The sequence below is a fragment of the Micropterus salmoides genome, unplaced genomic scaffold (genome assembly GCF_014851395.1).
Source record: "Micropterus salmoides isolate LMB-PRFRI ecotype aquatic unplaced genomic scaffold, ASM1485139v1 Ms_hic_scaffold_9, whole genome shotgun sequence".
NCBI classification, from domain to species: Eukaryota; Metazoa; Chordata; class Actinopteri; order Centrarchiformes; family Centrarchidae; genus Micropterus; species Micropterus salmoides.
The window spans coordinates 32,655,927-32,680,082 of NW_024044681.1; the positions used below are offsets into that span (position 1 = coordinate 32,655,927).

At 40.3% G+C, this 24,156-nt stretch overlaps 1 long non-coding RNA gene across 1 annotated transcript; it reads left to right on the forward strand.

Annotated features, from left to right (window-relative positions):
• The first annotated feature begins 1,394 nt into the window (after positions 1 to 1,394).
• Positions 1,395 to 16,062, forward strand: LOC119896219. The gene is made up of 4 exons (XR_005443183.1): positions 1,395 to 1,666; positions 4,302 to 4,455; positions 11,387 to 11,554; positions 15,736 to 16,062. It is a non-coding gene; the product is annotated as an uncharacterized LOC119896219 (long non-coding RNA).
• The last annotated feature ends 8,094 nt before the right edge of the window (positions 16,063 to 24,156 follow it).

Below are 24,156 nucleotides of genomic sequence, written 5' to 3' on the forward strand. Positions count from 1 at the left end.
TTTTCTGTTTACTTTCAGCGTGAGATGAGCTGAAAATGTTTAGAACAGACTACCTCAAATGCCTTTTGTTGCGCAATTGATTGACAGCTGTTTATAGCATGCAAACTGTAACCAAATGAGATTATTGGGTTTTCGCTGAGTGTGAAGTGTGTTTCACTGCATTTCTTTTGTGGGCTGGATTGCACTAATTATGGAAGATCTCATTTAAACAGCTATCCATCAGTGTGCTGACAGCTCGTGCATGCATTTGGGACCAATGCAAGTAGAGCTGGCAGCTTAATTGCTAGTAAATGAGTACAAGATTCTGGAATTGTTTTCATTCTGTGTGGTTGAGCTATAAATTTCATTCACGGATCATTATTCCTCAAAATCTAATAAAACATTCTCAGAAGATGAAGGCTACGCTGAGGCAACTCGCAAACTTTTAAGACTCAGAACACTATAAAAACAAAGCTGGACATTTTGCGTCATTTTTAAAAATTGTTATTTACACCCCCTGTTTTCTTTCTGTAATTTTCTCCAGTATTCAGTCTTTCTTTTGCATTACGTTTGGTTTCATCCATTCAGGATGTCTGCAGTCTGGTCAGACAAATAGCTGTGAGGGAAAGGATGATGAGCAGACAAGAAACACAGTAGCTGGGTTCTGGTGGCTATTAGCCAACAGCTCAAGTGACAGGCTGTTTACCCAGTTATGACGTTAATCAGAGGAAATCATCTCAGCATTATCTGAAAATTAGACCCCTTACAACAGCACATGGGAAAAGACAAGGGAAATGGAAAACAGACTTCCCCCCGAATAAACAGGAACAACTGTTGAGAAGAATGCGTTATCTTCTTTTAGTTTGAGCTGTGAGTCGATTGTACAACAGAAGGTCACACAAGAGCTGGCTGGCACTGTGTTATTGTGAGCATACAAGATGTTTAACCAAGAGACAATGAACCAGAACGGATAAAGCCCTAGACGTTTACTGTTGTGTCTGTTCGATGTGTCTTTGTTCCACGGGAATGGCTTAAACATTGACACCAAATGGGATTTTTGGAGTTGTTAAATGTCTACAAAGGGAAAAATGTTTGAAATTTGATGCTCTGTCCTCCTTCAAAGAGCAGGCACCACAGTTTCACGCATCCGTGATTCTGGGTTGCTAGGATAGTGGTTTATTCCCATTATATGTTTTTTTTTTCATTCTTTAAATTATTAACAGATTCTGTTTTAGTTTCTTTAGGCCCAAAGGAAGATGTCAGTAACAAAGCATTTGTGTGAGAACTGCAGAAGTGTCAGTATCAAGGCCACTGAAAAGCATGCTCACCATGTGCTGGCGGCCATTTTGGGTGAAAGTCCAGAGCAATGACCCAATTGCACACTTTGTGCTAATATTGTAAAGTATGTGCTAATGTTCAGAGTGTACTCTTTTGGCAGCTAGTAGTAGGAGTGCTGATCAATCAGACCACAACTTTGGAGGGAAGTTTTAAATTTGGAAACATAGCAAAGAGAAGGCACAATGCAAAGTATATATTATGTAAATATATTTTTTTCTGAGATGGTCCTTGAGCTGTCTCACCATTGTCCACAGTTTGTTCAAATGTTTTCCAGCTGTGAGTATCCTCTCCATTTCTAGTGTGCATTGCATTGTGGGATAATCGACTCCATCAACATCACTCATAAAAAGTAAGTTCAGTATGCTTACTAATATACTTGAGGATACTTCTTTTGTTTTTCTTGTTCGGTTTTCTACTTTTTCTACATTCTATGTCATTTTTCTTTTTCGCCACATTTTATTGGTTTGCTCTGTTTTAGCACTTTGGAACTTTATGTTCAGAAACTGATATGTAGCTCTTCAAAAACAGCTTCGTAGATCATTATGACATTGGATAGAGTGCCTTGTTAGCAGATTTTTATGCTCTTTTGTGACAACGCAGTGTGTTACTGATTTCGATGTGCCTCCGTATAAATCATCTTCAAAGCGCGCAATGAAAAGCAGTTAGAGTGCTTTGCTGTACCCACTTTCACAGAACATCAAATCAAAGCCGCAATTACTGCAGTTAATCTGTTTCCTGTAAAGTTGTGGTAAAGAGCGGTGATGAATAACACTTAGGGGAGGCACGTCTTGTTGAGAGCTTACAAACAACTCCTGAATCGCACTAGATAATCCCATGCCGTTCTCTCTCTTTGCTTCACTGGGATCCATTGTGAAGATGATTCTTTGCACTCTGCCTACCAACAGCAGGGGGCATTTGGCTTGCAGCAGGGGCACAGAGGCAGATTGGTCCGCAGTAATCCTCAGCAGTTGAGAGCCTAATTGAGCTAGCTTGAGTCTAAACTGATAAGACTGTCTTGGGGCTAATGACAGGCCACAGCAGGTACCCGACCCATCAATTTCCCTGCAATAAAGCCTAACATACAGCCTATTCCCCCCCAAGGCTTCAAAGAAAGAGTCAGCCTAAGCCAGGCCAACCCTGCTGAGGGTCACAGCCACTGAGAAGGAACAACGTTGCAAACTATAGAAGATCTCTGACAGCCTGTCTGTCTGGTCATATATCTATCTCTCTGTAAATGACACCTTATTATTAACCTATGCAACTCTGCTGCCTTGTGCCCTGATGGCCAAAGTACAGAAGAGACATGAGGTGCTCCAGGGGTCAAGGAGGGAGGTCAGGAGGCTGTATTGATGTAGCTGCCCCCTGACCTTATGTCTCTAGAGGGCCACAGCCTGACCTGAAACCAAAGTCCTGCCATGACCAAAGGTCTTCATCAGGCACCTCCTGACTGTGCGTCCAGACTCAATGTTCCTCTGAAGACGACTCCACTCGGGACATGACATATAGCTCTCATTTAGCATCTTTCTCCTCTGCAACAAAGTAAGCAATCTGTGATTTTTACAGAGAAGGAGAGGGCAGCTGAAAGAAAACAAAAATGGCAGGCTTTTGACGAACTAGAGAGGAAATACCACAGCTTGATGAAGTGGCACCGTTCCTTCAGGAGATTAGGTGGTTGCCACGGGAAAAGTCAGCCTTTTCTTAAAAAACTTCACTATGGGACTGCTCTTTTTAAAGTCAGCAGTGACAAAAGAAATAACACCGGTTTTCCTCGGGAACATGTATTGTCCCCTCGGGCAAAATACATCAGAAAGCAAAAAAATATACAAATTATAATTTCCTTAAAAACTGACAGATTAGTAGAAAAAAAAGGCTTCTAAGAAATTTGCACATAGATTTTTATCAGAGCAAACCTCTTGTTCTTGACACACTCAGTCAAACCCAATAGAACTCATTCCTTTAGACAATTCAGGGTTTGGGGGAAAATAGGTTATGTTTTGTTCCTGCTTCCTGTTTGTCTCATTTCAATGGAATTTGATGGGAAATTAGGTCATGGACTAAGGTATGTGTGATTAGACTTTTTGCAGATCCAGGTTAGCATTCATGAAATGAAGCAATGTTGGCCTGTCTGTCCAAACAGAAATTGGATGGATGGCCATGAAATTGGCTTTAGATGTTGAAGTTCCCTAGGAGATAAATTCTTCTGACTTTGGCGAATTATAGCATCACAGCAAGTCAAACCTTTCGCTTATTTAATGAAATATCTCAACATCTACCAAATAGATTGGCACCAGATTTTGTAAATACATTTATTGTTCCCAGATGATGTATTCTGCTGAATTTGTTGATCCCCTGAATTTTCCTCTAGCGCCACCATAAGGTTGACATTTTTGCTCTTTATTGAAATATCTCAGCAACTGTCAGAGAGATTTGTTAAGTACGTTACTTCACGACAACTACCTGCAAATGTAATGATATTCCTCAGCTGTACTTTGTGTTTACTGCCGATTAGCAAATGTTAGAATGCTTACATGTTAAATAAGATGGTGAACATGGTATGGTTGTGTACATTTTGTTGCTGATGAAAACTATTCTGAACACATTCTATTATTACAATTTGTGGAAGTGCAGCATTGACAGAGATATGCCAAACTCTAGTCTCTAATTTCAGCTCGGTATGCAGCCAGCTTAAAAAAAAACACAACTATTTCTCCATCAACAATGTGGCAATATGGCAATAACATGATGAAATTATAATGTAGTATTGCTCTGAATAATAAACAGAGAGAAAACACACACTCCGCCATTACACAAATGTTCTCAGGCAAATGATGCCAGTCAGACTGGAGTCGTCTTGTAGGCTTGTAGGCTTGTCATGTACAGACTAACATTCTACCTGCGATGTGATATATGACGCGTCATTTGGAGCGTACAATTAAGACCTGTAAATTGCTTTGAAAACACTGAGGGCTTGTATTTCTGCACAGTTCAGCAGCACACCGAGCCTCGGGCAGCAGATCTCAACACTGACGGCAACAGCTCCCCCACAGAGACGCTGGATAACACGCAACACAACAAACCACAACGGCACAGCGACCTCCTGTCTTGCCTATCAGGAGGATGGAGTACAACAGCTCTGAGGTAAGAGTCACACTTGGAGAGTGAGGCAATGTCCACCACGGTGGGCAGTGTCAGCCATGCAAGCAAGCGGAACTCGCACATTTTTGATTTTGCAACCATGGGAAACCACTTACTCATACGGTACCGTGTTGGATTTTATGATTTGAGTTTATATTGGTTGATGTTCCTTCACATTTCTTCACAAGGGACCAGTAAAGCCCCATGTAAAACTCCCACAATTTATGTAAGCTAAATTCTAGTGGTCTCTCCTGACCAGCAATGTGTCCTCCTCTGTTTTTCCCAGACGCTCAGTACACCTTACAGAACATCAGAGAAGTAAAAGGACAAAGAATATGATCTGATCTGGTATAGATAGCAGAGCTGAGCCGTAGCTTAGAAACAGAGACACACACCGGCTGGGTCCAAGTTGGATCGGGTGGATTTTGACTTGCCAGGTTGGCTTGCTCACAGCTTTGGACTGTGTTCAGGAGAATAAAAACACACACATGAAAATCAATAGAAGATTAGAGATCATTGAAATGTTTGAGCTTTCTGCCTGATGTGGTTAAACACCTGCTGGTTTCAGTCCTGTGGCAGATGCTTACAGTTTCAGTGCATCTTTGTTTGGTGAGTGAGGGATCGCCGGCATGTGACCCTCTCTTCTGATCAGAGCAAGCTAAACAAATCATCCCTAAATGTCAGTTCTGGGTGTTCTGGCTCACAAAGACCAACGGTTCTCTGCTGATAAGTCAAATAACAGATGGAAAGTCATGAGAAGGCTTCAACACAAAAGTGACAGCAAATTAGCAAGGTTTTAAAGCTGCAGGCAAATGACACACCTTATCTGTCTTCTAAGATAAAACTGCAACATCAGGTGAGATTCTACAGACTGGCTAAATATAATACCTTCAGACACTCCACCCACTGGAAGTGACCGAACGAAATCTTAGCGAGTTTTTCCGTGGGTGGTGCTCTTTTCTTTGTCTTTTCAGCCATGGTTATTATTACTCATGCTAACTACAAGTTTCCTCTCATATTTATTACAAAGAAACCACTGTTGCAGCTGTTAATAGAAAAGCAAAAACACACCTCCTCCTGTGGACCATAAGACTTTTCCCAGGGAAGACATTCAGGCCTGTCCAACATGTAAGAGCTTTAATGAACACAATATACTGTAGGTTGAATATCTGTTCAGCCATAAAAACTACTCAGATTATTAGTTTAAAAAATCTTTAGTGATAAAAATACAATAAAGTAAAGTGTTGGGATGTCAGGGATGCGTGGGCATCTTTCAATTACACTGCCTGTAGAGGGCCAATTAGCTGAGACACACTGTGCTGCTGAGGAATGTCATGGGGGCAGGGGCCATCAGCCTGGGCCTGCCTGACCTCCACAGCTCGCTCCAGCAGGGCAGATGGGCCTTCACCCCATAATCCCACCACAACAGGGAGTATCATGGACAGCTCAGGAAGCTCTGCCTCTGTGAAGGCCAGAAGCCCCCTGCAGGGATGGACTCCAATAAAATCTCTTTGTTCCCCAGTGAGCGCTGCATGTCAGGTCCTCATCAATGCTCCGGTTTGGGGTTTCAGGAGAAACTTAATACCCTGTGGCTGCTTTCTCCTCGCGCTCTTTGTCAGTGGAGTGAAAAGAAGACTGGAGTGAGAGCATACAGATTTATTAGGCTGCTCACAGAGCTCTGACTGAGTATATTAAAGCAAAGCTGAGTGCAAGTCATAAAAGACTGAAGATATATTAGTGATCACATGCACAGAAAGAGCAACACTTAAAAAGTATCTTTCACGTAGTTTAATATCTCCATTATAATTGGTATTATCGTGATAGCTATTTTTGGGTCATATTTTTGTTGTTGTTGTTGTGCTTGTGTTCCCCATATGAATTTAATTTATTTAGCACTCTAAGGGCTTTAGGGGTGCAAACAAGATGATTATTTTTATATACTGCAAAGATGTAAAAACATTCAGCATTTAAGTGAACAATGAATAGGAAAAAAAGGAAATAAAAAGTCTATGAACACCCAATTTACTGTAGGTTCATCTTGACCCAGAGGTCATACAAAGAGGGAATAATATTTGCTGAATTACTTGTTCAAAATTTGACAAAAGCTGTAAAACAAGTCTCTGCGGTGGATTCTGACTCGCCATCAATCCCAGACCACGACACTGTTATTTCACCTTATTCAGGTGTTGCACTGCTATTAAAAATGAAATGATTCCTCACAGGTAGAAATGTTTGTAATCACACATGAGACAGTGTGTGATTACAGAGAAATGGCTCCATAGTCTGAGAGTAATTCTAAAGTGGTGGTTTGTTTGTTTCTGTTGCTATGGAGATAAAAGATGAATACCAGGGGCTTCATCACAGAAAAATGTCCTTGTCCTGTCTTACCTTAAGTTTCAAAGACAAATCATATCTTCTTATTACCGAAGCAGCTGCTAAACTCATTAGGATTCCCAATTTAGGACATTCTTCAGTTAGGGCTCTGTAATAAAAATTCATATTCTTGGAAAAGGTTTTCTTTTCCTAAATGCAGTTAGAAAACATATTTCTGTAAAACCCAACATTCTAAATGTCATCCTAAACTGAGATATGATTTAAAACTAGTTTCTGTAATGAGGTATACTCTTACCAGCTGCATGTTGGGAGACAACATGCTACAACCTTCTAATTAGCACTTTCACCTTTTGGAAGCACTTTGAAAACCTGAGAGGACTTTGATTCGACAGCATGAATTATGATATAACCGATAATATTTGTTCTTCTGATAAGTACTGCATGCTCTCCTGTAATGATCCACTGGATGTCAAACCTTTAAACCAGTTGTAAAAGAAACTAGAATATCCTCACCTATGTAATTTCCACAGAAATTATGACAGAAAGGACTAAACGCAGGGAAAATAGCCTTGCACACTGCCAGATCCCATTTGTTAATGATTCTTCAGATGAATCTGTTTATATCTATTGGATACCTCAGCATGTGAGAAAGGAGAGGCCACCAGGAGAACAATGGAGAGAGTAAATATTTGATCCATCTTTCTTCTCGGCTGTGTCTTGCTGTCGTTACAAATAGAGGGTGAGATGCAAAAGATTGCATGACTCGGGAGTATAATGACTCATAAACAGCTTGTGTGAGAAATGAAATATGATTTTAATTGAAGTATAAATGTTTATGACAGTATAAGAAATATCAAAGCCATGACTGAAACTCTGTATATAGCTGTGGCTGCTATCAGAGACTGCTAATAATGTTTATCTGAGTTGATGACCGAGTTTTCATTGTTGCATTTTTCAAGAAAACAAACACATCTTCTAGAATGGTTGTCTGTCACTAAGTAGTGTCTCAACATCCACTTCTCATTTTTCACACCAGTTTCTTTTCAGTGGAAGCACAATTAGAGGATCTAAGATGGCAGCAGACCCCAACCCACCAGCACAGAGAAACACATGAACTGAAAGCACCAATCAGCAGCAACAGTTTCAGGCCCCGATTCAGAGAAGCATGGCTGCAAGTCACTGGTCAAAAACAAAAGGCCTCTTTGTTCTAGTTAGTGCATTTGGTTAAATCCAAATCTCGTGATTTAATATTCAATAATCACCTCAAATAAAGCTCATTGCTCATGTGTCTATGAGCTGGAATCATTTTCCACTCAAAACTGTGTTTCTCTTATTGTTCATTAACTGTGATGTTTGCGCTTCACTGCAGAGTCTGCCACTAGAAGGCTGTTTTCACGTTCATCTGCTGAGTTCTTCTGTGCTCACCTTAAATCTCACTTTAGTTTGTGCATGTACAAGCAGGATTTTATGATCTTTGATGATATCATATGATATCATACATGTACAGTATATACAGTATATATATGTATATATGTATATGTATATATATATATTTATATATATATGTATATTATGTGTATATATATATATATATATACATGCATATCATCAAAATTTTTAATTAAGAATTTTTAACAAGGTAATTTAACTTTTCTTTGGGTCTTAAAGTCTTAAAACATACAACAAATTTACTTATTGCATTAATTTCATGAAGCAAATAAATATAAACTATAACCTTGTCATTCTCAACACTCTAACAATTAGATCATTAACGTAATATTTGTGTTAAAGTGGTACTTTCTGCCCAATCTTAGAGTGGTATGTTCCAACCGCCCAGTGCAGTTCACTAGATCATGGAGAGATCTGAGAGTTCCAATTAAGTTACAAAAAGAGTGTTAATGCCTTTGTTTCCGACTGTTGTGTGCGTCCGTTGAACTAACCACACACACATCTACCACAATTTGGCAATAAAGCAGTCTTAACTGGAAATTCTGGACTATTTTGTGACTTGACTCGTCACTTCAGTAGTGGGTGGTGATTTCCTGAAACCAAGTATTGTGAGAAGCCACAGTCAGCTCATGTCTTCTTTGTCTTGTTTCATATCATATTAATTCGGATGATTTTGTTTGACAGCATAAGCAATTTGAAGATCACTGTGGGCTCTCGGAACTTAATGGATAAGTATGTTATGTGCATTATGCTTCATTCTATCCATATATATATCTAAACACGGAACCATAGCATGTCCCCAGCTTAGCTGCTGATGAAATGAGGGTGTATAAATTGTATAAGTCTTAAAAAAACATAAGTCTTAACAAAACACCTTACATGCAAAAGGAGTTATCTGTATCTTCTAACACAATGATACTACTGTCAGGCCTTTAAGATAGAGTCAGCCCTGTATGTAGGTGCTGCAAATATTTTACAGATAGTTGATCCTGAATGGTTCCTATCAAGGTTTTACATAACAAACAAGGAAGAACAGATTAGTAGTTCTGGGAGCTGTTTCTCTTCCACTGTACTCCATTTAGGGTTTTCAACTTTTTGTGCTCTACAACTTAATTAATAGTTTAGTTAAAAATTACGATAAAACTGCGAATGCTGCAGCTTGGAGCAGCAGGGCCGTCACATCACAACAACACTTTACGTTATGATGTCCAAAGAAGACCCTGTCAGACTGATCACTGAGGGTGTACAGATGCACAAGACAGGCTCTCCTAATATCTGACATCTAGATTGTTTTAGCTGACAGAGATGAACAGGCTTACAGTTCTTGCTGTCCTTGGCTGACATCCTCTCGCTCACACGCACGCAAACACACACTACAACCAGATGTGATTCCCGCATCCTCGCTGCATATGCATTTGTTGCCGTGTAGCTTCTGGCATCTACCGAGGTTTTACGTTCCCAGAAGTGTGGAGTTATTTCCATGATCATGTGGGGAACCAAGTAACCACAAGAGTGCTCAGATGACTGTCAGTAAAAACATCTCAATTTGTTACTTGTTTTAATATTACAGGGCAAAAGTGGCACAAACGAAATGTGGTTGGTTGTCTGAATATATGTGCTGGCTGACAGATCATTTCTGCCATATGAGTTTTTAATGATCAGATTACAGCTCATAATCAAGAGCTGACCATTCATCTACTGAATTATGCTGCACAGTTCAATTTTCTTCATTCTAAATATAATAAAAACTTGCATGTTTTCTTTTTTATTTTAACATTTTTGCTATCCCAGTCATGTAAAATGTAATTTATAGTAACAAGCTACTGTTTCCACCACAGATTACAGATAACACTGTGTTTTCTGTCCTCCCTCATCTGAGCTCTGCTGCCTCAGCCTAGCGAGTTCAATTAAACTGAAACATCAGTCCCATCATCCAATATTCTCTTCTGTTGCGTTACTTCTGCACAGCACAGTCCCAGAATAATGCACATGTATATATCTGAAACATTGCTCTTCTATTCCATATTAATATATTTCTACATTTATTTATGTCGACTGTATGTTTGTCTACGTGTAGCACCCTATCACCAAAGCACATTCCTCGTATGTGTAAAACACTACTTGGCAATAAAGCTCCTTCTGATTGTGATTCTGATGCTGCAATAGTGAGATAATGTATGAGATATTACTGTAGAGAGATACGTCCCAAACACACAGGGTTGCAGGTAGGCATGCAAGCTTTCCTGGCACCACACTCCTGTTTATTCTTACTCATTATTTTCCTGTTTGGAAACTAAACACAATACAATATCACAGTACATTTTATAGCTCAGTACATTTTATAGCTCAAAAGAATAATAATAATAATAATAATAATAATAATAATAATAATATAATAATAATAATAATAATAATAATAATAATAATAATAATAATATCATCAAACCTGTGATTTTCCACTAATATACTTCATCACAGGTAAAACCCTTGAATTTTAAATAGTCAGCTAAATGTACTGGAAGTATCACATAATGTGGTTGAATGGCCCCTGTAACTATTATATTTTAATTAGGTTGTTATTGCTGATTAATAAACTTTAAGTAGTAACTATAGCTGTACAATAGCAAATGAATGAAGTGAGGTAAAAAGTACAGTATTTCCCACCTCATATTAGTAGTAACTGTGGTAGCCTGGTAATCAGTATTATTAGCAACAGACTTACTCTCAGTAATCTATTATATCTTTATTCAATTCAAGTCAGTTCCATTCCACTTTAATTTATACAGCACCGATTCATAACAGAAGTTATCTCATTGCACTTTTCAGAGAGCAGATTTAGACTGTACATAATAGTAATATTAAATTATAGAAATAAAAACACAATATGTTTACATCTGTTGTCATAATATTTTATGCCATCATTTCAATATCTTCCAAATGGTTATTTTTATTTTTATTTACTAACAAATTTTATTGCATTGCATTTTACAGAACTTTGACCATTTTACAGAATTTTGACCAAAAGCACGTGCCATTAATTTAGCAAGGTTTTTCTTTAATTCGCAGCAAAACAAAACTGGGGGGGAAAAAATGCATATGTTCATCAGGTAATAATTTCCATTTTAAAATGAATGTCTTCCACTGTTGGCAGGCAGAAGACAGGCCGAGTGCAGCCAGAGGGATTAGAGCCACTGTCAGCAAGAGAAAGGGCAGAGGGGCGCACAGGAAATGATTGTGGCCCCATGGAGGCAAGTCAGAGGCCAGAGCCGCCAGTCCAGCTGCTGCAACACAGTGCTGAGGGAAACAAGAAAAGTGCAAGGTCAGTAGAGCATTGAGAGCAAAAGAGAGGCTGAGCACACAGAGCCACCGGAGAAACACTCAGAGAGGCCAACACGTGGAGACAGGCAAGAAAAACTCCAATAAAAAAACACAAATCCTCCTGAAACACACAAGAGCGTAATGACCTGGAGACCTATGCAGCTTTTTCCCACTTTTGATTTTGATTTGTTAAGTAACCTTGTCCTCCTGGCTAAACGGGGTCAGGCAGGGGAGATCGGTGCATAGGTGCTCATAAATCATATCTGCTGGCGATGGCTGCTCAGATACATTGCTCAGACATGTGGAAAAGGAGGAAGTACGCTAGTTTGATTCTCCGGCATGTCACTCTGTGCAGAACCAAGGTGTTTTCTGACTCGTTGAGCTTTTATTAGCAGCAGCCACAGCGCTGAAGTTGGTAATTGATTGTGGCAGAAGAGCAACGGCTCACAGTTGGACCAACGTCTGAAAGTAAACAAGTGGAGCCCAGCTAATGTGGAATTTCTTTATTACCTGATACAGCCTTGAAAAGGATCAGTGCCGCTGCAATAACAGAAAATCAAGAGATGATCTCCAGCTCTGTCATTTTGCCCGTTTATCCTCCACTCAGCCACTCTAGTTTCAACTCTCACATGTGAACACGTCTGCCACGTCAGATGTGAAGAGCAGGCAGAACTGAAGAGAGAGAGCCGCAAGTGAACTGATTATCATTTATCAAAACAAAAGCAGAAGACAAACAAACAAAGATGCAGTTTGAGATGCAAAAAGCGCAGACATGAAATGGTTCCTCCCAGCCAGGGCCAGCAGTGATTAAAGCACAGAGCCCGCCTGGGTCTTTCATGTGGGGACCTTCTCATGTGCCCCTCTCAGCTTCAAGGCCAAAACATCTCTTTCCTGTGACTGGCGGCGACGCAGACAGATAATTTCTTCCGCTACACCCTCCAACCAACAGTTTAGCTCGGGACTAAAAGTGTCAGTACAAATAATTAGTTTCTCTTGTCCCGGCCTTGCCACAACTAAAATACCTCAGTAACCCTGGTCTTTGTTTGGCAGAGAAAAGGATGAATCTGAGAGCAATTGAGGTCTTGGCACTTAACAGAATTATGGACCGGAGAAGATTTCCAACCTCCTTCTCAGAATCTATTTACCTTCAGCAGAAATCACTGACTTGCAGTTAAAAAAGAACAATTTCCACTGCCAAGTTTTTTTTTTCAAGCGCAGATGTTTGAATCTAATTTCATAAATTATATCAAATGCATACTGACAGCACGGACTGAAAGAGTAAAGGACGAGAAATATAAATTAATAAAAACTTCACAGACTCTATGTTGTGATTGACAATGACAACTGTGGAGGAGAGCTGAGCCAGAGTATGCATGAAAAAGCAACGGGATTTCTAGCCCTTCTCAAGCAGTCCAAATGATCTCCAGTCCTCCATTTGTCCTCTTTTAATCAGCCTCTATTAGAGCTGCATAAGTGGCATCTACACTCTGACCTTCACCTCAATGGAAACCAGCTGATTGAAAGTGTGTGCACATGTATGTGTGACAGAGACATCAGAGTGCACATGCAAAGTACAAACTTTTAACAATTTCCATTTTTTTAAACACCTCTCACTTCCCCTTGCCCCAAAATGCTGGCAAGGTTAAGATTATAAATACACAGCTTAAAAGTCTGGTTAAGTCCTTCTGATAGACTAAAGGCATATCTGTGAAATATTGCAAGGATGAATGATTCAGAGATTCATTCCACAGTCTTCATCAAAGCCTCCTCAAGTGCCCTAGCCAAAATAGAGCCGGACACACAGCTGCACCTCATTGAGCGGCTTGGTTGATTTAATCTGTGCTAAACATGATCTAATTTAAAGCTAATATGGCCCTTGTGTGGTCGAAGTGCAGCACAACTTCAGACAATCAAACTGATAAGAAGAAGTGACCTCTGTTGAAAAATGAAACATTATGGGGGCCATTTAAAGGACCCGAAAGGCAAGATTCCTCCTTTCTGTTCTTCACGATAGCCTGGCACTCCACGTTACCTGGCACTTGCTCACCTGTTTGTGTGCTTGTTTGTTTGGTTTTGTCAGATTTGTTTAGTGGCTACTCTCTAACAGGGATAAAATGTGTCTTTCCTCGCTGAACTAAATTCAATAAAAAATTGTAACCAAATATAAACGGACTCCCAGTGAGCACTCAGCTCAAAGTGGCACCTCCAAGCCAAAGAGGGATGATTGGTGGGACGCCCCTGGCTCTGTATCCACCTGTCACAGCCAGTGATTGTTGAGCAGCAGTAATTGTTCCTCGCTGGCATGAAAGCCCACAGGAAATCCCTCCAACAAAACGCCCGTCAGCCTGGAATGTTGGCACCTCGCTGGTACTCAGATCTCTCAGCCTGGGGCAGCATCGGCCGAGCTCGAGGGCCATGTGATGCAGCGAGGAATGCTGGAGGCTGATGTTGGTTTGGAGGGGGGAGATGGAGGGTTGGTGGTTGGAAGACAGTGGTAGGGAACCGCCAAGGTTAGCAGAGGATTTTTTTCTTGGGGAAGGGTGAGGGGTATTTGGAGGCAACAGCCAAGGCTGTAGTGCTAATCCCCAGCTGGCAGGCTGAGAAGAAGTGTGAGGGCCTCAACGCTGAAGAGGCCGTCCATCACTGTGAAGTGCTCTGTTTCCTTTCTGTCAAATGTTCTGGGAGTGAGGGGTGTTCTGCCTTGACTCCGTGTAGAGGTGCATGAAAAGAAGCCCCCTGATGGAGAAGTTAGGATGAATCGCATTTCATTTCAGATTAGTGCAGCTGACAGGATAGAAAAAGGGAACATTTGCGTGTTTGAGTGTTTTTATGTCATGTCAAGAGCTTCATGCTCATATCATTTCATATCATTTTGAAAAACTTCTGGTAAGTTGCTTCTTCTACCTTTCTATGGCATTTTCCATAGGAAAAAAAAAACACCCCTATCCTGGAAATCATTCGGTTAGTCATGAATAGAAAGTTTATAAATATTCACATGACATTTTAGAAGTATATTTGGCTGATGCTGTTTAATAAATAAAAGAACTCTCATTCCCATTAGCCCCTAGTTACTGAAATAATTTAAATCCATAGATTTGGCTTCTCTTGAAAACTAGACCTGCTGAGTCCCATCTGTTTGTCATGACATAAAAAGCTGTCATCAAAGATGTTCTGTGGCAAGCCAAGTGTCTGCCATTGGGATATATGATCGGGGAATTGTGAACTGTGGCGCATTGTGGAGTGAAGATTGTGATGCAAATTCTTCAGGGAACAGATCGTGTAGGAATGCACTGCGATCCAACCTCCCAGGCAACAATCTGGGCCCACTGCAGAGAGAAAGAAGGATGGAAGGAGGAATGGGAAACCAGAGGAAACAATCTGTCATACGCATTCATCTCAACTTTTTCAAAGTTAAACTGTCGGATGGGAGCAGGGTTGGCTGGCTAATAATAAACACAACGCATAACAAAACTGTACACCATTTGTGACAAGCTGGACAATCACATACACACACCTCTACGGAGAGACGTGGGACATCTCTGAACCAGTCTACACAGCAGATGGTTATTGTTTTGTCTTTGTTTGTTCCTGAGACAGAGAGAGAAAAGACTTACTTAATCATTTACTTGGAGTAGGATAAACATTAAATTTGACTCCAGTGCTGCACTGTGCTGAATAGCTTCGATGTTATTGTCATTCTACTGTGGAACAGTGTGGGGGTCACACTGCTTTCCAAACAATGGCAGCAAGAAAAAGAAATAATGAAAGACAGCAAGGAAGAACAATACAAGACACTATAGTGGGTTTTTACAGTAACACAGAGCTTGGTGATTGCATAATAAAACAAACTTATAGCTAAGATTACATCTTACTGATGCTTAACAGTGAGATGTCTACCAACACATTTACTGACAAGTACACAGTACAGTGCACAGGATACTTTGCACCTAAACAATGCAAACTCTGCCGTTGCTCTCAAGATTAGCTGCATAAATTCATTTAGTGGTTAGCAGGCAAGCTCGGGTCACTCACACACACACACACACACACACACACGCACACAGGGCTTCATAATACAAACATGAACCCGGCAAACAAGAATGCTCCTGTCAGTCTACAGCTGCACCCCTCCACAAAGTCACACAAGGCCCTGAAAGGACAAATGTTTGTTTCCCTCTGCAGAATTAATGAGGGCATCAGTTCCTGCCACCTCCACTCTCCTGCGCCGACAGACTGCGCCCAGCTCCCGCTCTGCCTGTTGCTTGAAAGTGAGAAGTAAATATTAGGACTTGACTATTTAGAAAGAGTTGGAAATGTGCAGCCCACAGCAGGGCCATGAGAGGGGCAGCAGGAGAAATGAGGAGTGAGTGGGTCCACTGGCAGAACATCTGAAATCTGCTCCCTAGCAGGATGTGACAGAGATGTGCGCTAATTGCTTTAACCCTTCACACCTACTTGCTCCTTGTAATGGCCCTCCAGCCATGCCTCTTCAAATAAAGATTAATCTACCCAAACCAACATACGTACTGCATTTGTTTCATTTTAATAAGAGTGTAATTGGTCGACTGAGAACAGAACAGTAAGGAGGGAAGTTTTGGTAAGCAGCCAGCTCACACGTTTAGTTAGTCTTAAAGTAATCTGCAGCTTCAGCATTCCTTTTATTATGCCTGTTTAGGCCGGAGACAGACTCCTAAAGTTGCAGAGCATCGTGTGTGAAGGATAGCCTGCGTGTGAGCTTATGCTCTGATCAGAGCAAGCAAAACAGCCCATTACTGAGCTCCGTGGAACTATTCCGTCTCTGCTAATAAGAATATATCAAGTAGGACATGTTTAGACCAGGCCAGATACTTGTATCCACATCACAGAATTCACATTGGGTCTGACATGGGTTGCACACAGCTAACTTCAGCGTGTCTCAAAATTCTGCGTCTACGTCTGACCTCCCGAGTCATTACACAGAGAAGACATGTATGATGTTTTCACCTCCACATTGTTTCTTTATTACCGGTTTAAAGCAATAAACTAGAATCCACGTTGTTTTTCACCAGGAAGGCTTGTTGTAATTTAGTTACATTATGTACTTTTCCTTTTTTGTAAAAGTCTGCTGCTGCTTCGAGTTAAACTTTTCATTATGTCTTTTGGCAACTTATTTCTACTCGCACAGATGACTTATGTCATCATGTTATTCACATCATGCCAACAATGACGTCCACGTCAAACTCTCAGTGCATTTTGAACGTGTTCACACCTGTATTTTTAGCTGTGTGGTTGTCATTGCAGCACCCGAGACAGACTTTAATGCCCGATCTGAACAGGGCCACCCAAACAGTCATGCAGCTATTTGTGCACATTTTAAAGAAAGCGTTTCCAGAAGTATTTGCCGATACAAGAGTGTACGACCACACACTGACCATACGTGTGTTGGAAGAGGAGATTTGGATGAAACAGGTTAGTGGGGAGAAGAAGGATGTATCTGGGGAGTGGAGACTGAATTTGGGCCTTTCTGTTTGTTATTTAAACAATGTACGAAAGTTTGGTGGGTTTTTTGCCTCGTTGATTTTAACAGTTAACCTGAGTACAATGTTATTATAATAGAAAGCACAACATCAGGCCATTTACAGGTTGACAAAATTAAGTAATACATTTTTAAGTAAACTTAACAAGTAGATATAAAGTAAACATAGCCAGAATCTATTTTAATTAATTCTTTAATTACTAGATTTTAGTAAGATGAGCTTATCAGATTTTACAAGAAAACCCAACTAAAAAAACAAGACCCAAGTGGTAATAAAGTGAAATTATTATGTCGTTTGAATACAGTAATGTAAACTTGGCTTTTTTAAGCACCGCATGGTTGAAATAATGTATTAAATTCTAGGGTGAAACGATTAATACATTTTTGACAAGAAAAACGAAGCCGCTCAACATCCACACAAAATATCAGCCAAGATATGTCTTTGCTGATTTGGCCTTTCAAAATTGGTCGGCCTAAACATTTCAGCACCTGTTTCACTTTCAGTAGCAGGTTATTGATGATTGATGGTGGCACATAGTTTCCAGTTGGGTATTCTTAAGTAAAAAAAAAAAAAAACAACAAAAAAAACCTCTTTTCCCTTGGGGTGTGTCACCAATCAGACAATTCACAAATCAAACGAGTGCTGCAAACAGTGCTAATCACACATAATGGCTTTGCTGGCTGCCCGTCCCACTCAGTCGTTTGCCAAATAACTGGTATTACCTCATTCAGGCTGTGAAATATGGAAGCAATTAAAGAGAGGGGGGTAATCTGGCTACCATTCAAAATTACCCTTATGTTACAAATGGAGGAGAAATTGAAACACATATGCGTGTGTATGAAGCTGAATACCCTCCTCGGATGCTTTTTTCTCCCTATAAAAAATGGTTACTTTAAATGAGAGCTCAAGTTGAAAGATTTGCGAGGGCAAAAGATTGATTTACTGTGATGCGCTTGAGTTGCAGCAAGAGAAAAAATGTCTGAATTTTATGCCTTGGCCATTCATTTGGACAACTTGAGAGAACAGATCTGGGGGGATTTGAGCCGTGCACTGAGCTCATATGGTCTTCCTGCTTTAAGCCAAGGCTGTGTGTATGTTTCAGCCACTCAACAAGTGTGGCTGTCGAAAGAAGTGGAGGAGCAATTTTAGCACTTAGGCCTGAACTTGTCCTCATGTTGCCGGAGTTGTCTGGGTTAACAAAATACAGAAACAAGGCTGAACAGTGATCAGCATCCTCCCGAATTAACTTATGCGAAATAAAAACCTCAAAGAAAAATTATTCTTCCATTTAACCTTTGGGCCACAGTCACAGTGAGACTGGAATATTTGTTAGAAATAAACAGGACCCACAGCTGTTTTCAATATATCAATATATATGACAAACAAGTCCTTTTCCAACAATATCCATTTGTGTGTTGTGTTTTTTCAAATCTGGACACGGAAGCAAAGGAATCACATGCTGTGATGTGCTTCAACTGATCCACAAATCAGTACGGAGTGGGACACTTTTACTCCAAATGTTTTCACATTTTTGTCTTATTCATTAACAAACTCATAAAATCAGTTCATAGAACAAATGAATTAACATTAAACATGTGTGACACATAAAAAATACTGTAAATCTGGCACACATATCTAAAAACAAACAAAGAGTGTAATTAACCGCTTTTTTATCCTTTGCATCTGTTGACGGATGGAAAAGTATTAAAACTAAGTCTTGCGTAACATCACCTCTTTGTTCTCGTGTTTTCTTTAATATCCCTCAAAAAGTTTTCATATCTGCCATTAACCAAATTCCTTTGATGTGTTTGCATGACATCGTTCAACTTGGCAGCACATGACAGCTGACTGTTAGATTAGGATATTACCAGGGAAAAATACTTCACGCAGAGTGATGAAATGCAAAGGCAATTGGCCTGACGCCTTGACTGATCTGTGGTCTGTATGGGGGGGAAGTGGCCGGGCCACTCCATTTATCAGATCATCACAGCTGATATTAATGCTGCTGTTTTTCTTATTCATAGTTTTCACATGACGTCACACTCCAATGAAAACGCGCCCTTGGAGGGCAAAAAAGACGTTATTTTGCGCTGCCTGCCAACCAATATGCAAGTGATACACTGTTACTTTGAGTTTGTTACTTTTTGCGTTGGCAAGATACTGGATGGTTGTTGTGCTTTCGGATTTACTAATCGAGGAAGAGACAAGCCTGGGCTGTGTTAGGTGAGGGATTCCCCAGAAGGTAAAAGTAAACATTACCGCAGTCGAGCGCTGGCAGGGACCTGGCGGTTTTTAACGGTAGAAATGCGGCAGCAGATGCTCTAATGTAATATGGATCAGAAGTGCCAAACACTTCCAGTGTGTGTTCATATCTTTCTTTTTCTTAAGTTGAAAGGTGATCCAAATGAAATGTGACTGCTTTTGCAGCGTCTCTATGGGGGAGTTGTGGTGTTGGTCTGTTGTTTTGCCCTCCAGGTCACCGCACATGTCAAACTATGAATTGTTGCTCTCACTCTGGCCTTAAAGGAGACTTATTATACTGCATTTCCAGTCCCATATTGTAGTTCTGTAACTCCTGTATGGCAGCTTTGCATGATTCAAAGTTCAAAAAAAGAATTTTCTATCTTAAACTGGCTCCTTATGCAGGCCCTCATTTCCGCATCTGTCTGAAACAAGCTGTAGACGCTCCTGTCTCTTTGAGACCCTCGCCCCTCCAAAGCCCACTGTCTTCTGATTGGCCATTGTCTTATGTATTTACCAGGTTGCCGCAGGGATAGGGCTGCATGTTCATTTGTGGGCGTGGCCAGCATTCTCTGCCTGGAGCAAATGACCATATATGGAAATCCGTCTCGGAATGACATCATACAGAGCCGTTAGTAGAAAAAACAGTTTAAAACAGAGCATTCAGAATAGGGGATATCTGAGGTTTTGGCTCACAGGGATTTCTTTTAAATACTTTTACCTCATTATTTGAAGCTCTGGTCATGTTTAACATGAACATCTGACATTGTAACATTATACATATGCTAGAAAATATGAAAAAGCATAATAGGTCCCCTTTAAACAGTGCTACATCTCATGTCAGAAGTTGCTAATATAGTCTCTGCCATAGTCTCCAGACACGGCCAACTTCACAGGACACACACTCGCACATCAGTTGAAGGCCCTCTAAAACTGTGACTAAAGTCATCTTTACATTTGTGACCCTGAATTCTCTTCTTGGATTATAAGCTGAGGTTTACATAGTTTAACTCAGGCAGACACTGAGTAAACATGGCCGTGTTTCCCTGATCTTCATGTGAATAAAGCCGTGCCGCTTTCCTCTTTAACCCCTCTCAGTAACGTTAGTTAGTTAGCTGTTTTTTTCTCTGGGTTTGTTGACTCCTCTGCTGAGGGTGCAGCCTGCTCTGTCAGGCCCCCTGGCCAGATTTACTGTGATTACACGGAGCAGTGTTTACTTTTCCCAGCCTACTTAGCTCGCTGTTTCTTTTATTCATATTAATTCGGTCTCTCTCTTTCTCTCTCCACAGCTCTTTTCATGTATCCTTCCTTTGATATCATACTAAGGGCCTGCCACTGAGATAGGCACAGATTCACTCTGTGTTGAGATTATGGAACATTATGAAAGTCGAGTTTAGTCTGCCGATGAACAAATTAGATTTTATCCCAAACAGTGTGGAATGTCGTTTAGCTTATATAAACTAATGTGCCTCTACTCTTATGGAGGGTGTACAACTCAAAAACTGAAAATAAGTTACTTTGATGCTCTATAATGTAAATAGGTAAATTGATGGAATCATTAAAAATCATTCTAAATTTGCCTTTAGAGTTCAGCTTTAAACCTTTAGTTTGATTTATGTGGCTTTATATGTCCAAGTGTTCAGCTTTTCACTGTGCTGTATTAGATTAAAGGTTTATTGTAATTACCTAAGAGAAAAATACAAATCTGCACTGTAGCTCAGCTGTTTGAAATGTTCAACCATAGTGGTCATAAAAGTAAAAAAATTAAAAAAGTGCCATTTCACGGGAAATGAAGGTTTATAAAAAGAACACATGTTTACATGTGTTTCATGTTTATTATTATCTCTGCTTTCACGTGGGTTAGTCTGACTCAAATTAATTAAAACAAATATTTACACTAGATATAAGTGGTCTGCCATGTTTAATGCAACATCTGTTTCAGGGTTTGTTGATAGTATTATGTAATCTGAAAGTCAGTAGTAGAATTATTTAAAATAAGGGTAAAACTTAGTTTGGTCATTAGCAACTCAACAAACAAATATTCACAAAACAAACTTAAAGAATGGATGCATGGGCCACATCATGCAGAGACAAGAAATATGAAATACAATGAAAATGAAAAACAAACTGTAAATAACGTAAACCACAAACAAGATGTTATACATAAAATTAAAGGACGACATGGGACAAAAGTTAATATGAATTATTTCCACAGTGAAATCTTCAATCTTTATTTGTAGTCAGTTAAAGGGCTTTGGCCAAATGAGTTCCTGACCAAACACCATAAACTCCCGGTGGTGTCACTGTCTGCTCCTCAGCCATCGGCTGGTTTCTCTTTATCTAGAAATGTGCATGCTTTGCATGATCTGCTATCTCCCAGCAACATGGCTGAGGACACGCACACACACACACACACACACACACACACACAAACACACAAACACACACACACACAAACACACACACACACACACACACACACACACACACACACAAACACACACCCCCACACACATTCTCCAAAACAAAAATGGCCTTTAGCAGCACATACTGCTGGGTTCCTATTTAGAGGCTGGAGGGTGCAGGCGGGGGTGGGGTCCACAAAAGTCCATTTACAGTACGGGTCAGTACATGTGAAAGCCTTTACCACTGCAGCCAAATTCTTTGTCTCCCTCATTCACTGGCAGCTATCTAGACTGCAGGGTTCACAAAGGCAATTGGCATTATATTGTCTAGGCTGACATTAACCCCTGATATTTTCACTGCTCACCATTAAAGTCCTCTTTTCCTTCTCTATTACCGGGCAATTCCCACAGAGCGAGGGGTCACGGCAGCCATGGAGAGATACTTAGATACCTTCTGACAAAGGCAGAAAGAAAGAAAAGAAACATAAACTGCAGCGGCGATTAGTTCCGTTTTTTTTGCCTTTACTTTTGTCTTCGTTTCGGACACAAAGGTCCTTAACAGCCTGGATAAGGGCCGCTCTTAAGCTGTTTCTTACCTGATCCCCGCCAAAATGGCAGCCTATTCACTTCCCATTTTCCACACAGTCACTTTTCCGCTCCACCACAGCTTTGTGTTGACAGATAGAAAAATAGAAGAATGTGGAGCAAATGAATGTGAACAACAGCTTCACATTGTTAACACATTCAGGCCTTACATGAAATGTTGTTTTATTGTGTGGACTATGTCCAAGTGAGATATTTCAGAAGGGTTAGACTGAGGTCAGCTGAATAGTTGCACGGCTTAATGATAACAATGGCTGCTCAGAAGGTCAGTTGGCCAGGTTCAGCATTTCCAGACTAAATCAGGTCAGACTTAAGGCCCTATCTAATCTTTAGAGGCCTGATAAAATTGCTGTGTGGTATTCTGAAAGAATTTCTCTACTTGATATCAACATTTACATAGGCACAATTTCATATATTTAGTAAATGTCTAGACCAGACTTAAAGTGACAGAAGATGAAGAAAGTGGATAAGTCATTTCATGAGACATATCACGGGTCTTAGCACGGTACTTTAGAGGGTCAAGAGTTCAGCTGTTTCCCTCGTTGTCAGCACTTTTAAAATAGTGCTTTGAACATTCCATGGAGTATTTGACATGTTTAAAATATATTTTGCAAAAAACAGATGACTTTTTGTGGCACATTTAGCAAATGTGGGAGGGGAATCATCCAAACATCTCTAACTCCATACTCACTTACAAACTCAGGCACACTGACGTGAAATTGGTGTCCTCATTAGCACTTTTTCATCCACTGGTATCCTCTGACTCTCGCAGAGCCACCTGTATTTTAGGACAGCGTGCAAGCCCTCCATCAGCAGGTGAGGCATCACATTTCTGTAGCAGTGAACCCGGTGACAGACAGCATTGGGCTGACTCACACACACACACACACATGCATATACATACACCCTATTCTTTCCAACTGCCAGGCTGAGGAATGCCAGTGACAGAAGAGTCCTTGAGGCTGTCGACGGACAGGCCTGTGCGCAGGTGAGCGGGGGTCTGCTCTAGCTGAGCACACAGAAGATTCTCCCTGCCCCCAAACCACACTACACTGTGTTCATCCTTGGTGTCTGTTTCTGCTTTTAGACGGCAGCTATGCACCAAAATCCACTGATCAAACCTCATATGAGACATCTTATGAGTTTGTTGTTCACTTTCTCCCCTCAGCCATAATGTCACCGTGCATCGACTTTATCTGTTGGAGCATTAAAGGAGTTTGTGTATCTTTTGGAGATGGTGTCACATTTCTCCTCAGTACCTGAAATAGACTAATCAACTCTACTTAACCTATGTTTGCATCTGTAAATGGTAACACTTCACCACTTTATTGTGAGAAGTTACAAGGGATTAAATGGGGAACTAACTGCTAGTGAACCATCAATTAATGTGTAACCCCTAATTAAATTTTAAAGAGTAGTTAAGGATTAGGTAATGATTGGTTAATGAAGAAACGAGTGAGGTACTAATCGGGAACAACTTGATCACTGATAAATCGTACATCCCTAATGATTCCTAATGGAGGACTAAATAGTAGATTACGATGAGTTACTAGAGAACAGACTGGGAGATCCTATATTAATGAATCATTAGGTAATGATTAATCAATATCTGCAGATTGATCATACATACATCCACTTTCTTCAGGAGTTGTTCCAGAATAACTCATAACGGCGCAAAACTAGTAACCACTCATTCATTACTAACTAAACCTTAGTTACTGTTTATGTGCACCCCAAGTAAAGTGATTCATCACACTGAGTAGTTAGTTAGTAGTTATTAAGTAGTCCCTCATTACTTTATCATTATATTACAATTGCTTACTCTTTTTGTGGCCCCT